Genomic DNA, 13,445 nt, shown 5'->3' with positions numbered 1-13,445 from the left:
ATGAATTGTCTCCTCGATCACGAGAGATCGATTTTGAGAACCTTGCTTCCATGAGAGGACCAATAAAACGGTTCTAACTACAAGACTAGGTGCTTGTTTGGCAAAACTTATAAGCGGAGGGCATAAGCGCTACCAAACATCTCAAGTAAGCTAGTTTATAAGTTAGCTTAAAAGCTCTAATAAGCTCCAAATTAAAATGTATTTTAAAGCGTATGTTTGTTTTTTCTTCTTTTTCATTAAGATAACATTATATATGATATATAAATTAATTTTTTGTATAAAGATATCTTGTACTTTATATGTATAAATTTCTAGTTTTCGTTATTCATATATAAATTAGTAAAGCTCTATGACCTCTGTCTGTTATCATTTTTTGTGTGTAAAATTAAAACCCCTTTCACGGCACAAAACTAGAAAAAGCAACTTCTATCTATAATACATAATTTGAAAGAGTAACTTGTATCTATTGCACCGAAATCCACCATAACGAGCTACGATATATACCCATCTAAGTTTTTGCACTTATTTATTGGCCGGCTATGAAGAATTAAACAAGAGATGTAACACTCACACATGCAAATCATTCATGACACATTAATACAATTTGCAATATATAGATATATAAATATATGCTTGACAGTAACAGAGCAACTCATGGTGGTTGCTCTACCAAATCTTAGGACGGCCAAGATAATGCAATATGATTAAAGGCGATATAATATATGTACAACTAAGTAGGTCAGATATTCAAACGACGGCGTTTTGTGGCAACACCGCTATTTAATTTTAATCAATCACTTTTCTCAAATTCATGCAAGCAATTTAATTGGAGGTAAGACCAACCCATGTGACATGATATTTGGGTGCCCAACTTGGAATTTAAGGCAGTTGTATACATTATCTTATCTAGGTGGCGCACGGGCCTGATAGTCTATGTTTATACCCAATGTCAAAACAACATGTTTATACGGCATCGTGCTCGGTTAACACAAAAAATATCGACAGATGAAGTTTATATGTTATCATTGTTGATTAACACAAAAGATATCCAAAGAATAAACATATACCACACCCTATACAATCAAGTATATTATCCATTTGGGATTGTCTAGTTTCTGTGAATACATCGGGTCCGCACAATTTTGTTTCTTGTAAGTCTAAAAGTTGGCTAAGCTCAACTCACAAAACGAAGGAAAATGTTTAATTGATTGTTAAGGATGAGTTTGTCCTTATAAAGAGGAATATCACACATCTTTTTATCTATGTGAGACTTTTAACAGGATATATGGTCACATTAATTCGGTTGTACCACATTACTAATTATGTTGTCTCGCTTTAGTCGTTTAAAGAACATACAACATAAATTAAAAAAAAATATGCCACAAAAGTAAATTTTTAGTGTTGAATATCAACTAAACATGCATTGTGCACTTATGGCATGCCATTATAATCAATCAGCTTAACTACATTAAGCTGATTGATTATAATTTGCCTCTTTTGATTAGACATGCCATTATCCCATAAAGCAGTGACGTGCAACTTGACACTTTCGAGATCTGCAATGGAGAAAAGATAGCCTCTCGTCGTGGCTTGGGGACATAGAAAGTACATTGGATTGAGAGAGAGTTTAAGTACCAATAAATGAAGTGACGAATGGCTTTGATTGAAAAAAAATAAAATAAAATTGGATTTTTAGAGTGCTATTGATTTGCTTTCACAACCTCCTTATCGGCTAATTAATAAGAGCAGTTGGTGTGAATTGTGATCCTACTCGTACGAATTCTCATCATGCATGCTTCAACTTGACTTTTAATTGGCCTCAACATATAGGATCACACAATCTTTTTGACAGGAACTTATGCACTTTGAACTGCTACATAAATTTATTTCAGAAAATTATCTCACATCTCCCCCTTTAAATCTGTGTATCTAATATCTTGACTTTTCCCCTTTTCAATTAGGTAATGACTTAAATGTGATTTGACATAAATATTAGATAAAAGACTGAAAAATTCCGGACCACATGAAAAAATCTCATAACTCTCATCATAGATCAATTGAGACATGGGCCGAGGCTTTATGTGAGAAGATAACGTAAGGTGATATTCACACACGTTGAGCTGCACAAGGACTCATCTTGTAAATTGCAATAATGAAAACATTTATGAAATTTGAACTCATGACCTCCTATTTGGACTAAAAATTATCAGAGTCAAGTTTACCATCTCAATTCTCAACCAACGACCCATTGCTCCTTAAAACGTAAACCCTAAATTATAAATACGAAATTCTCTCTCTTCAACTTTAATATGAGATTTGTGGCAAAAAAAATTCATGATTTAAAGAGTTTTGAGTGGGAATTACAATCCATTAAAACTAAAAGAATTGTAACCCTCCCAACTCATATCCATTTGGACGTCTCAATTTGACTAATTACATCAACATTATTGGGCCCATCACATTCGACAGTACTGTGGCAGTCTGGCAGACGTTGACTATATTAGTATGAGCCCACCTATTCGGTCTGATCAAGTACCCAAAATAAATTTCACGCGGTCACGGTCATCATTTTTGGACATATTGACTTTTAATTCTCTCGTATAGTCCATTACTACAACTAGTTTGTATTGCTACCTTAAGTGTTACTGTTTTAGATAATGAATAAAACACAGTATTATTAGTGTATATTACTACTAAATATACAACATAGTTTTACAGTATCATGATCAGGTAATAGAGGAAGAGAGAGGGCATGTATTGGACTCACTATTTACGATCTTATAATGTTATCATGAGTTCATATTCACAATGCAAGGCAACATTTTAGGAGCAAATTGATTGTGTGTCTTCATCATGCATGGTTATGGCAGTAAAAAAGTTACCCGAAAAATCAAATCAAATGATCGATTATTTTCAACAAATATTTAGTGAGAACGACCGAATAACTGAAATAACCATTTGAGAAAACAGTTAAATTCTTGTTAAAATACCGAAAAAATTATCAAAATTGACTGTTTACACTCCCATGCATGCATGGTAAGGTCGTTTTTAATGCTAATCTATCTAGCTAATTGTATTGTCTATACTAATGACCCACAACACGCATGTTAGACCGAACTTCAACGGCAAGTTGGTTGACTTGTTGAAGCAGATGGATCGCATTTGATCAGTTCATTTGCCTAACAATGCAACTTGCATGTGAAATATTATTCTCAATACTGATATCTCACATTGCATTCGCATAATTCCAACCGAGTGATATATACTTGCAACTCTCACACATGGACGCGTTTTCTAGGTCTAAGAATCATTGATGACAATTCATGAAGAACAAATTTGTGTAAGTTCATGATCCATAACGGACAATATATGTTTGGATTTGGATTTGGATTTCTGAAAATTATATGCTTACTGTTTGTTTCATGATAACAACATATGCCTTATCTATATATATACAATCCTAATAGTCAAATTGCGCGTTAATTATATGGTGCACCTACTAATTAATGATAACAGTGTTTAGCCTCTGTAGTACGTTAAGCATTCATGACAATGTCAGGGAGAATCGGATACCATATATCTCATCGTTGACATCTGGCTAGCACTAATGGTTGGAGGATTAACTTGCAAGCAAAGTAGCAACTTGTGGCTTTCATCATAAATACCTTGTTTTGACTTAAAACTTTGGTCGTGAAATACTACTTTGTTATTATTGTCGTTGATCAAGTCCTTGTTACAATATATATGTTGAAAATATTTACAATGACGTTCATGAATGGTCTAAGAATCAAGACCAACCATAATCAATTCTGCTGAAAACCACAGACAGCTCCAACGCTCCATCGACCAATTGCTAAGTCTTCAAACTTAATGCCTTAGGGTTCAGGTATGTCAGATAAGGAGAAGAATGAAAGTCATGAGTAGCAATACAAAATCATCGACCATATTCATTTTCCAAGTTCGGAGAGTCAAGTCTTCACTTAATAGCTCAACCACTGATACATAACACGCCCTTAGTTTGCAGTTATGATAAGTATCCTAACAGCGGATATCCCAGTTATCTCAGTTGTTGAATTCTACGCATAAGATTTCATATGCATCATGTAGGACATGTGGAACCACGAATTCACTTAGATTATGTGCATCCAAATCAACAGCAGAGATAACTGAGATACTAACAGTTGAGATATTTATCATTTTCGTTTAGTTGGCAGTTATGATCGGGATCCCAGCAGCTAGTATCACAGTGATCCCAACTGTTTAGTTGTACGCACAATATTTTATATGCATCATGTGGGACTTGTAGAACCCACGAATTCACTTAGATTATGTGCATCCAAATCAATAGTTGAGATAACTGAGATACCAACTACTAGAATCTTTATTATTTTCGCTTTTTAATTGCATGGACAATATGAGCAGTAAAAATTGGTTGGATGTTACGTACATTACATATGCAGTGAACCATGTTGATATTAGATATATGTAGCTAGGATTCTTCTTCTAAAGAGGATAAACATTATTAATTAAATATAGGGGCGGTTAATAACAAAGTCAGCAATGATCATTAATACAATAGTTATGTCGATGGTGTAGGGTACTATACATTTTGGTCATCGAATTTATTTCTTCTAGTTAATCTACTTAAGAAGTTTAAACAAAATTGGAAGGAGTTGGTTGGTTTGAGTGTTTTAAAGAAACTTTCTTTTACATGCCGTGGATCAGATGATCACCTTCTTTTAAAGAAAAAGTTACATTAATAATAAAACAAGTATAGGACAACTGAGACGTGATCAAGAAACTCAAATCTAACCCAAACTCAAGCCAATCCGGGAATAAAGTCCGGTTCCTCTCACCTAGAATCAGACCTCGCCGTATAGGGTTTCAATAATATACCGAATGAAAAAAATATGGAACGGGTGACCAAACAATTAAAAGAAAAATCCACGGATTGAGAAATGAGAATGCATGCTTGACAAAAGAAAAATCGGTTATTCATCCGATTGCATAAATTTGTCTTGGCAATTTTCATTCTTCACAAGTTGATACACCAAAGGGGAAAAACGTAAAAATTCAAAGATGCCTATTCTTTGTATTCATCTTTAAGATCTAATTACAGAGAATGAGATTCATTGGTTTCAACCATTGTATGAACTCATCTAATGGTTCAAAAGTATCAAAGCAGGTGCTTGGTTGCTGTGAATAGCTCACAATAGTTACCTTTTGCTGAAGGGAAACAAAGAGATCCCACCCAAGTCCAATAAACTGTCGGCAAGAATCACATGAAACAACTCATGCGGTTCTTAGTGTTTATAAAAACTGCATGATGTTGTGGTACTGTATTTAACACATGATATTGTATTTAACAAAAATTATGGTGTATTTAACCGCTCCAAAAAAGAAAAAGAAAGAGAGATGAGATGTTGCAGTGTATTCCCATTTCTCAATCTATTGGGATTGCAGAAACAAAAATCATAATTTTTAATCTATTGTGGTTATTTTGAACATCTTGAGTTTAAAGGGGATGTTAGAGATAAGATGACAATCAAACTAGTTGACTATTTGAGATATATGAGTTTAAGTTTGTTTTGTATTTAGCTATAAATAGAGATTTATAAGTTAAATACATATAATGAAAATCTAGCCTAAAGGATTTTACAATGGATGTAGTGGATGTAGGTCTTTCATGAGACGGAATCACTTTATGTCTTGTGTTCTGTCTACTTTATTATTTATTCTTCATTTATGTCAATTATATTATTCATTTATTCTCATACACTCGTGTAGCCGATCCCAAACTTTTGAAATAAAGGCTCGAATGAGGATGATAATTTCTATCATGTTATCGGAGCCTCAGGCCAATGTCGAGTCTGGGTTCAAGGAGGGTCGAATGGGGTTATGTGTTCGAGTGGGGGAAGTGAGATTATTTTCTGAAATAAATGTGTGTGGGTCCAAGGAGGGTCATCCAAAGGCACAATATCTTAGATGGACTGTCATATATCAGTGTAAGAAAATCCGAATTCTGCATCCACAAAGCCAAATGCCTCTGGAATAACTCCATCAAAAGATTTTTTGTGCACTCGGATGAGAAAACTAAAAATAAATACTAAAAAAAGCCATTATTTAGATAAACTAGTAGATCAAGTAGGAGATGGAGTGAGAGTATTAATCAAGATGGTCATAATGGTACCATGCTACAAGCAATGTGTGAAGACTATAGGAGTGATAAGGATGATAGGAGAGATAAGGAGGAATTTACCACACACATGGTCAGGTCAAGCAATCCTAGTGAGAGGTTGGGTTCAAGTGAGACTCTCTTATGTCAAGTGATAAGTCCATGTGTAGTACCCGATTTTCGTCCGGCTAAAATACAAAAAATACAAAAATGAGAAAAAACACAAAAATGCAAAAAACACATTTGTTGTACCTATAAGCCCATAAATATTCTCTTTCTTGGATTCTTAAGCCCACAAATACTCATATCTTAGCCCAATTTATACCAACCTATATTCAACATTTGTTGGCCCATTTCATGAAGAACTAATTTGCTTGTGACCACTACCATCTTGACCAATGTCTTGATTATCATTTGAAAGCCCACCACATGATTTGTCAAACCCATTACTATTTCCACCTATACATATATACACATATATGTATATCTCTCTTGACATCATTCCATGCATCACCATCATTTTAGTGCAAATTGATGTGCAACTCCACTTAAATTCAATGGTGGTGACTCCATTTACATTCAATGGTGGTGAATCCACTTACTTAGTGCAAATTGGTTATTCAATGGTGGTGACTCCACTTAGGTTGCCATGGTTGGTCATTCAATGGATGGGTAGCTCCTAATTTCCTATAAATAGAGAGCTAAGGGAGAGAGCTAAAGGAGGAGAGCAAGATAGAGAGCTAGGGGAGAGAGCTAAGGGAGAGAGCTAAGGGAGAGAGCTAAAGGAGGAGAGCAAGATAGAGAGCTAGGGGAGAGAGCTAAGGGAGAGAGCTAAGGGAGAGAGCTAAAGGAGGAGAGCAAGATAGAGAGCTAGGGGAGAGAGCTAAGGGAAGAGAGCAAAAATAGAGAGCTAGGGGGAGAGAAAGAAAAAGAGAGAAAGAAAAGGGGAGAAACTTCTTGCTATCAAGTTCATCAATCATCAAGCTTTCCTGTTATTTTTTTTTGCTACAACAATCTTCTCCAATGCGAGCCTCTACAATCAAGGACTTCAAACTGCAGGATTTTCAAGACCCTAATCTGTCCGAGATTAGCAGACTGCTTTAAACTTTGAATTTTGCTCTGAAATTTTGATATAGTGTTTATTGAGGTGTTGTGACATTGTATATAAAATTTCGTTGCATTTCGACCTCATTTGATAGGTGAAATCAGAGTTGAAAAATCTGTGCGCAATGTGTGGTTTGAAAATCTGTTTTGTGCAAATCTTGATTCTTTGATATGTTGTCATTTCAATTAAGGAAATCATAAGTTGATTTCACTTATCTGGATTATGGACCATATTTGATTTCATTTATGAATTTGCCATAAGTTGGCAATAATGGATTAAATTGGCAAATGACATTTTTTCCAAATAATCATTTATACCATAAGTTGGTGTTCAAAATTAAACCTACCAAAAGTTGGTAGAGTATTTTATCATTTACATCATAAGTTGGTATTGAAAATTAAACCTACCAAAAGTTGGTAGTACATATAATCATTTATACCATAAGTTGGTATTTAAAATCAAACTTACCAAAAGTTGGTAGGGCATTTTATCATTTATACCATAAATTGATGTTTAAAATTAAATCTACCAAAAGTGGGTAGTGTATCTCCAAATAAAAACTATCATAAGTTGATAGTAATATTCCAAACCTTTTTTCAAACACTATCATAAGTTGATAAGTGTTATTTCAAACCCTTTTTCAAAGCTATCATAAGTTGATAGTATTTTTCATACCAACCTTTTTCTCAAAACAATTATATCTTGCAAAGAGCAAGTTTCCATAAGATAGCCATTAGATTAATCCGGGTAACCGTTTTTCAAACGGGAGTTGTGGGGTGCCTAACACCTTCCCCACACTCAATCGATCCCCGTACCCTTTTCTCTGGTTCGCAGGTTTTTACGGTGTCCAATTGCACCTTAAATCAATTGGTGGCGACTCTAAACATTTTTCATCCTCCAACGCCGGTCCGCGTCGTGACCCCGGTTGCGACAACTGGCGACTCTGCTGGGGACACCAGGTTTTTAAACCTAAGAGGGTCAAGCCCATATGATTAAACTGATTGGCTACGGTTACTTCTTTTTGTATGATTAATTGTTTGTTTCCTTTATATGGCAGATATGTTGATTTATTTTGTTGTGGTAAAGTATTTGTCATCTCATACATTTACACTCACTGTAGCCTACCAGCTGGGCTCTACCTTTAGTATTAGAGAGGGTTGACCACTATTCTCGTGAGATTCCGTCTCCGCATGGGTAGTGGAAGATATCCTCACCGGATCGACTTCCCTTAAAAGTTAAGGGAGGAGCTTTTGTCCCAATAGTTGGGATTTTAAAAGCAACATGATCTGGGACCTCGCGGAATAGTTAGAAAAACTTACCCAAGCACTTTATAAAGCCCTAGATCCATGTCCGAAACCTCCAGAAATTTAGGTTACCCCGTGTAATGGCATATTCTATTTTTGTGTGATTTATTCATTTGTCGTTGATGTTTTGTTTTACACATTTTTAATTGTAATTTCCATTATTGGTTTCTTCTCATGCATTCACGTAGGCACAGTCATTGTCAAACTAAATAAGTTCATAGTCATGCATGAGAAACAAAAAAGAAAGAAAAAAGAAAAATACCAATTCACTCATGTCATTGCCATCCTTATAGTACAAGATTACAGTTGTGAATTGATAAAACAATGAAAAATGAACAGCAAAAAATACTGGGGCAGTTTTGAGAAAATTGACTCTTAATTTTCTTGTTGATCGAGTTGGAATGGATCATTCTTTGTCTGATTCTGAGGAGATTCATGTTTTGGCTATCGATGACAACCTTGTTGATAGAACGGTCATTGAAAGGTTGCTCAAGATTACTTCCTGTAAAGTGACTGCGGTGGATAGTGGAATAAATAGTACTTCAGTTTCTGGGATTACACGAGGAGAATAATTGTTCTGTTGGGTTTGATAGTTTGAAGATGGATTTGATTATCACCGACTACTGTATTCCTGGAATGACAAGATACAAGTTGTTGAAGAAAATCAAGAGATCGTCTGCCTTGAGAGAGATTCCAGTGGTAATCATGTCATCTGAGAACGTAGTGACTCGATCAACAGATGCTTGAGAGAAGGAGCAAAGGATTTTATTGTAAAGCCAGTGAAGTTGTCAGATGTGAAGCGCTTGAAAGGTTACATGACCAGAGATGGAAACCAAGAGAGATGCATCAACAACAAGAGAAAGCTTCCGGAGACTTGTGATCTATGGTCATTACCACCATCACCATCAGAGCCATGTTCTCCACCATCGCTGGAATCTCTTACCAGACGGTTTAAAAGATCCTGCTTGGATTAGATCCTGACCGTCCGTTATGTACCCTAGCTCACCGTGCAGATATTCGTAATTTCCCGGGGAGTGTGACAGTTTTTTTTTTATTCTTTTATTATTTTTATTTTATCTAGTTGAAAAAAAGGAAAGAAAAAAAAAAGAAAAAAAGAGAAAAGAGTCGTTCTCAAGCGGGGAAATGAACAGTTGAGTGTGACAGTTTTGTTTTTTTGATTATTATCTAGTTGAAAAGAGAAGTAGGAAGAAAAAAATTCGTCCTCAAGCGGGAAAATAACAGTGGAAGGTGACAGTAAAGTGAGTACTGATGTGACAGGCACCGCGAATGTCTTCGCATATGCAGAGCCATCTTCTTCTTCATCTCAATCTCAATCATTTCTGGCAAAAGCGTGTTTTCTCTCTGAGCCATCTTCATCTCTGTCTCCATCTTCACAATCATCAAAAACACAATGTTGACCTAGACGCTAAGTCTTGGTCCAACACTTCCTTCATATTCCATTCGTATAAATATTCAAAAGTAAGAATCAGCAGAAACCAATTTCTTCCTCAAGAAATCTTCAAGGATGGATACTCCTAACTCTCCACCTGCAAAAAGGTCTAGAACTGATGAAGGTTCTACTTCTAAAGAAGATGAAGGTGGAAATGATCTCAGATTCAACCTCTCCCCTATAAGGGAAGACGAATACGAAGACGATCCCCAGGAAACTATCGAATCTCTACAAGAAGCTTTGAGGGAAATCAAAAGAAGACTTAAAAAAGCAACCGACAAAGTTCAAGACTACAAAAGGCAACTTATGGTTTCAAAGCATGCCATACAAGGTGTTCGATATATGTCATGGGGCAGACAAGCAAGTACTCATGACCCAGATAAATTGCACGAAGCAATCACTGAGATCACAGTACAACTTGGATCTGTTGCAGATGGAATAGACAGTGTTCTTTATACCCTAGAATAAAATTCCTGTCCAACAGTATGATTATTACTATGTATAAAGGGCAGTGGTTTGATATTGGGAAGATCTATCTGGCCACGATCTTCAAAGCCAAGGATTTTGTCGAGAAGAAGCCAACAAAGGTGGGGAAGTTATTTTTCCCACGGCTTATCACAAGGTTGCTTTTGTTCAAAAGCATTCGACCTCCTCGGCCTCGAGCCTCTTTGGGATATCAAGTCACCATGCTGGAAAGAAGGACATGGCGTCAGAGCATCAGCCATTTGAAAACAACTTCTGCTGGAAAGAAGCAGACCCAAGAAGGTCACTCAGTATCACCACCTAGTGATTCCTCATCAGCAGTTGCAGCATCTCCACAATCAGATCGCATGCGTGCAGCGATAGCCCGGCTAGAGATGGGGCTACAAACACTAGAAGAGGGACAGCAAAAGCTGGAGCACATGTTGGCCGCAGTCATGGATATGGTACGGAAGTCCAAACACTAGAAATTTTGGGGAGTTATGTTTTAAACTCAGTAACTGGACCAATTTGGAATTGCCAGATTCTGTCAGCAGCCTTCAAGAGTAAAATCCATCTGCACTACCATCTGTGGTCCAGCTCACGGCCATTGATTGGGTTTTAATAATGAGCATGTCTTTACTTTACTTTGATAAATTTCTCTAGTACAGCTTTTGCATGTTCAATGCTTCCAGTTCTCATGTTTTTGATGCTCTGTTACACTCATCATTCCTACATTTATTTGCCCAATTCCCGTGTTTTTGATGCCTTTGTTACATTCATCATCCCACATTTATTTGCCTTTATTTGTCTATCACTTGCAAATTCCAAATCTTGCAAATTCCATTTTGACAGGATTGAAATTGATGATAATGAAAAGATGAACCGAATGAACCAGATTTTGGGGCACCCATTAACAATGTCGAGTTTGACTTGAACATTGAGGATGAATCTGAGATATAGTCAGAAATGTTGAAACAAGTTTAATCAAAAAGAAAAGATAATTCAAATGGATGAGGTTGTTAATTTGGGGTTGGAAATTTGAATTGGTGCAAACTTGGAAGATTAGAGATGAAATAAAGAAGCAATTTGATGCGGGATGTCTTGCTGTGGTAAAATACCCCGAATGATATGGAAATATTGCACCAGTACTGAAGAAGGATGATTGTAATCAGATCACGATGGCACTAGAAGATAAAGAGGAAATTACTTTCATCACTTTATGTGATACCTTTTGCTATGAAGTCATGCCATTTGGTCTAAAAATGCAGGAGATACTTATCAGCAAACCAAGGTCATTCTGTTTCATGATATGATGCATAAAGAGATTGAAGTGCATGGGGATAACATAATTGCCAAGCCAAGTGAGGATGAAGATCACATGATTAACTTGGAAAAGTTTGTTCAAGAGGTTGAGAAGACGCTAGTTGAAGTTGAACCCCTCAAAATGCACATTCGGGACAATTTCAAGAAAGTTGTTAAGTTTTATTGGTAGAAAAAAAAAAAAAAAAAAATTCCCGCTAGAGTGAAAACCCGCAAGGGCGCTCTAGGCAAAAATAGGAAAAAAAAAAGAAAAAAAAGGAAGAATTCTGCTAAAGTGAAAAAAAAACCCTTATGGGCATTTTAGTTTGGGCTGCAAGATGGTTGGATCACGAATCTGTTGAATTGATGAGTATTGCCTGAGTTGACTGTTAACTTGTCTCACATTGACATAGGTGGGAGTGCAAAATTAATTTCGTAATTGAAGGGTTGGAGATCAGTTAATTGGACATGCACCCAAAACTGGGGTAGATTTTGGGGTGCTCTTGATACCATCAGATATTTTACCTTGCTAAGGTGTTAGTTTGGCAGAAATGGAAGGTTCAGAGATAGCCTCATACAAGTCAGTTTTGATTATTGTTAATTGGGTGCACACCAAAATTGGGGCAATTTTGGTACAATCTTTGAATTATCACATATTTCATCTTGAATAAGTTCGGTTTGTCCTTCTTGCCTTTGACCTCCCTAATTTCTTGTACATATTTCATTCTAAAATATTTTATTACCACCCATCCTTTTCAATAAAAATTGTGAGGAAATTCATTTCTTCAATTTTGTGGTTTGTAGTCTCCTTTTACATATCTCAATTCAATTCTCATTTGATACTCCAAGAAACAAATTGTGAGGAAATTCATTTCTTCAATTTTGTTGCTTGTTGTCTCCTTTTCCACATCCCAATTCAATTCTCATTTCATACTCCAAAAATTTATCATTTGCTTTCAATAATTGACAAGCATGGCTATACTTTTGAATTTATCACTGACAAAGTTTTGACAGGAAATATAATGAGTGCATCAGGACAATACTTTTGATAGGAAGTTGATGGATTTTGGCATCCTAAGCTGGAAAGGATCTGAGTGAAAAGCCTGAAGCTGAAGCAGGTGTTAGCAGGAAAGAGAAGCTCACATTCCTAAGCCGTGCAAAAAAAAAATATTAAATTGAATAAAGAAATTCAGATAAATGGGTAGCTTTGAACTCAGATGCGTACGAACATGCAAATTTCAGGGAAAATCATTTGATTATGGGAATGCACATTGGGAAAGGAAAAGAGATAGCCCAAGAGCTAGAATCCAGAATGGAAAAAGGCCTTCACTAATCAGATTAGAGAAGATACATTGAAAGCTCAGTGAGTCAGAAGGTCAACCCTAACAGAGAAACAAATTTGGTTTAGCAATTCGTAATTGTGCGCTTGTTGGAGGATGGCAAAGCCTTGAGAAAACATGCATTCATTCATTCATGAGACATTCATAATTGAGCAAAATAGGTCAGTGCATGCATCATCGCTGCATAAATAAAAATTTTCCAGGCAAGCCGGGAATGACTATAATGATCCCAAGCATCTTTTTCTCAAAAAAAAAAAATCAAAAAATCAAAAAAATCAAAAAATCTTTTCCAGCCAATTCGGGAATGGCT

The sequence above is a fragment of the Tripterygium wilfordii genome, chromosome 22 (genome assembly GCF_013401445.1).
Source record: "Tripterygium wilfordii isolate XIE 37 chromosome 22, ASM1340144v1, whole genome shotgun sequence".
NCBI lineage: Eukaryota > Viridiplantae > Streptophyta > Magnoliopsida > Celastrales > Celastraceae > Tripterygium > Tripterygium wilfordii.
This window is presented reverse-complemented; position numbering follows the sequence as displayed.